At 37.3% G+C, this 4,082-nt stretch overlaps 1 long non-coding RNA gene across 1 annotated transcript; it reads left to right on the top strand.

Moving 5' to 3' along the window:
• The first annotated feature begins 1,682 nt into the window (after nt 1-1,682).
• On the top strand, nt 1,683-4,048 carry LOC104941036 (uncharacterized). Its single transcript, XR_797858.1, has 3 exons — nt 1,683-1,768; nt 2,241-2,242; nt 4,012-4,048. It is a non-coding gene; the product is annotated as an uncharacterized lncRNA (long non-coding RNA).
• The last annotated feature ends 34 nt before the right edge of the window (nt 4,049-4,082 follow it).

Here is a 4,082-nt window from a genome sequence, read left to right on the forward strand (position 1 = left end):
TCAACTCTATGCGAAGGAGATGTGTTGCACTGCGTGAGGCAAATGGTGGTCACACCAGATGCTGACTGGTTTTCGGACCCCCCCAATAAAGCAAAACTGCACGTTTCAGAGTGGCCTGTTATTGTGGCCAGCCTAAGGCACACCTGTGCAATAATCATGCTGTCTAATCAGCATCTTGATATGCCACACCTGTGAGGTGGGATGGATTATCTCGGCAAAGGAGAAGTGCTCACTATCACAGATTTTTTCAGATTTGTGAACAATATCTGAGAGAAATGGTTATTTTGTGAATGTAGAAAATATTTTAGATCTTTGAGTTCATCTCATGAAAAATGGGAGCAAAAACAAAAGTGTTGCGTTTATATTTTTGTTCAGTGTAGTAATTAAAGAGAAGTGGTTGTTGGTAATGAAAAACCATCAGGCTCCTTCACTCATTAGGTAGCCTAAGCACAACAACAACAAAATAATATGCAAGTAGAATATGGGGCTCTAATAGTGCAGAGGTTATAATATAGGGATGAAGTATAAAATTAAAATAAAATAGCAAATATTTGCAGGAAGAGAAAGAGGTACTTGGATTATTTGAATTTGTATTCAGGTAAAAGTAGTAAAAACAAAATACAGAAATACTCTATAACAAGTATATGTCATGCATTTAAATATTTATTAATTAAGTACCAACATTGTTAGTACTCATTTTGCAGAATGGCCAATATCTAAATAATTTTGATTTGATGCATTAATATGTTAATCGTTAATAATAAAAATATATAGCGATGTCAACAGGGTGTAAAACTTGAAGTCCATCAGAAAGAGTACTTAGTTACTGATAAAAAAAAACACACCATACTCTCCATATCATGTTTTGCTGTGTAATGAATTGAATGTATTTATATTATATATAAGACTCCCCTGTTTCTTCCTATGTGTTGTCGGCATACTGTCAGCAAGTTGCCATATAATTCCCAGGTAAAATAAACTCATATTGTCCAATATATAAATACAAATTGCCGTTTTCATTATAAAAATTCAGGAGTCCACAGAACATTTCAAAACATCCTTCATGTGGTTAGGACTTCCGGGTGCTTTGCTATCTGAGTTGTGAGCAGCTTCCCCTGCGGCCTGGAGGACACACAGGTCAAATGAATACCGTTTAAAAGCCCATTCAGATTATTTATATTTTAACTTTAACCGTTTTCTTAACGTCAACTGTTCTCTTAACTCCCTCCCACTAGAAAAACTGCATTGGGTCACAATGGTGGTTAGCGATTGGCTAACAGAGTAGATTGACAGCTGGCCAACCAATGAAACAGAGGTATGACATGACAGGTTCACAGCTGCTCTAAAATCAATATATTTTAAATGTTTTGCCTACAAGTAATACATAACAAATACATAAATTGGCAAAAGTAATTAGATAAAGCTTTATTTCAGCTAATGAGATCACTGAAAATGTAACATTGGTAATATAAAACTCATATAATTGTTGTTGTTGTGTTGTTGTGTGATTTTGGTTTCATGTTACTGTAAGTATTTTTATTTATTTATTGAATAAGGGGCAGGTAAAATAAGATTTTCCTTTGTCTTGAGTGGAATAAACTAATAAATAAAAATATATAAATAAATATAATAAATGCGGTTTCACAATGCGGCATTCACTGCGCATGCGCAAACCTACAGGAAGTGTTAACATTTTCTCTCACCAGCTGATGAAGCCAAATTGTCAACAGTGAAACCTGCGATATCTGCTGAAACCACAGTAAACACGGTGAATATTCTTCATATATCCCTCTCAGTATCTCTTTATTATTCGTGCCATCAGCTAGTATCTGTGTGTTTATTCTGGCGTCGAAATATAGATTGTGTTTCGTCTGAAATTAGGGGTCCCGTTAGCACAAAGATAAAATAAGCTGGTGTTAATATTGACATTTACACTTCAAAATACCCAAATGAGGTGGTGTTAAAGGACTGGTTTGCTGCAGGGGTGGATGTTTTTCAGTATTGAAGTATATCAGGTGGGAGACAGGCAGCAATATGAGCAGCATCTCTGCTAAAGCTCAGGTTTCACTGCAGGATAAGGCACACAGCTAGCAAATAATCAAACATGTCTAAATCAGTGGACACAGAGGAGACATTCAGGGCTGGAAAGATGCATTTCCTGTGCAGGGATTAACCTCCATTTTCTAAAAGAGCAATAATCTGTCCATCTTTTTTTATCATAGAAGCGTTTGTGAGGTCAGATGTGACCACAGAGATGTAAAGAAATTCAGTTGCAATGCAAAGTTGTGTCTTGCTATTCCTTGAGTTCATGTCTAAACTAAAAATAAACAATCTAGCTTTTTGTTTTTCTCAAATTAGTCTCAGCAGCATCCGTGTTAAAGCTCACTTTTCTCTGCAGAATAAGGGACACAGTGGGAACAATGGGAACTATTATTATAGTTGATTATGAATTAGTGACACAGAGGAGACATTCAGGGCTGAAAGAGTTGCTTTTCTTGCGCAGGAATTATCCTTCATTTTCTAACAAAGCAATAATCTGTTGCTCTAATATCATACAGGCGTTTGTTGCTTTGATAGAAAAGTGTTTTTGAGGTAAGATATGATCCACAGAGATGGAAAGAAATTCAGTTGCAATGCTAAGTTGTGTCTTGCTATTCCTCGAGTTCATGTCAGATTGACGGATATGTTTTCTTTATGGATTTAGAAGACAACGTGTGAAAACGTATTTCCAACATGTAAAGAAGAGGACAGACAAACACAGACATCATACAAATAGATAACAACACAAATTCACTTTTGATAGATGTGACTGTTTCAAATCTATCTGGCAAACATAACCACTTCTCTTTTTGGATGACGGTAAGCATCACCATCTAATATTGTAAACCCTTGGATAATAATACATGTCACACACTTAATAGAGGAACATATCTACTTATCTTTGAGAGCTTGACTCATTTTGTTTTCTACAAATCAGTTTCTATACGTATGTCCAGATATGTGCAAATACAAGAGGGCAACAGAGGAACCAGGAGCATGAACGGTAAACACATCATAGCTCAAAATATATTAGCTTTGTGCAGAAAGATACACAAATGTTTTCTTAATGTAAATAAAACCTATTTCTCATGATGGCAGGTGACAAGCAGCAGACAACATTTACCTTGTATATTGCATGTGGCAGGGGCTGGTTTCAGTACCTTATTGTGATTTATTTGATACTCTAGGACACAAGTGTCAAACTCAAGGCCCGGGGGCCAAATCAGGCCCTTGGTGGATTTAATTTCGGCCCGCAGGATAATTTCTAATTACTTTTAGATCTGGCCCGCCGGTATATTGCACGCACACCTTCACTCCATCCTGAGGGTCTCTTCAGCTCAGAGCCTGAGCCCAAACATTGATGACCTTGCACCCAAGATGAGATGCCAAGTATCTGAGCTAGCATCACAGAGCAGCACACTGAGTTTAATGGATGTTTCCTTCTGCACTTTCTCTCTCATGACAACAGGGCATGTTTGGTTTTCTCTTTGAGGGAAATAGTTTTGTTGAAGCTGTTGTTGGCCTGTGGGAAAATGTGATCATAAGAAATGACTCAGAAAAGCTGCAGATAGAGCCATAAGAAATGAATGAACTGATTATTTAATGTTTAATGTTGTTTTTATAGGCAATCATTTAAGCTTTGTTAGTTCCAGGTTTAAAATGTGCAATAAGTTCATTTCAATAAGTTCTGCTATAAACATTGAACCAGTCCGGCCCTCCACTAGTACACATTTTTAAATTTGGCCCACTGTGTATTTGAGTTTGACACCCCTGCACCTAACGGACCATCAAAGCAACGGCTACCAAAAACTTTAATTTGGATTTGCAATATGAATAGTTTATATAATAAAATATCGATACTTGGCGTCCAATACAATATCGCCACGCAAAGTATCGTGATACTCTGCTGTATCGATTATTTCCCCCGACCTATCTACTGCGCTGTTTAACAGGTAGCGTCTCCAGAGCCAGAGAGCAGAGAGGAGGAAGATTCTTCAGAAAACACCACCTCGTCTTCCTCACCTCCTCAGGTCGCCCCCCCC

This window comes from Notothenia coriiceps, unplaced genomic scaffold (assembly GCF_000735185.1).
Source record: "Notothenia coriiceps isolate Sejong01 unplaced genomic scaffold, NC01 NC01_scaffold00003025, whole genome shotgun sequence".
NCBI lineage: Eukaryota > Metazoa > Chordata > Actinopteri > Perciformes > Nototheniidae > Notothenia > Notothenia coriiceps.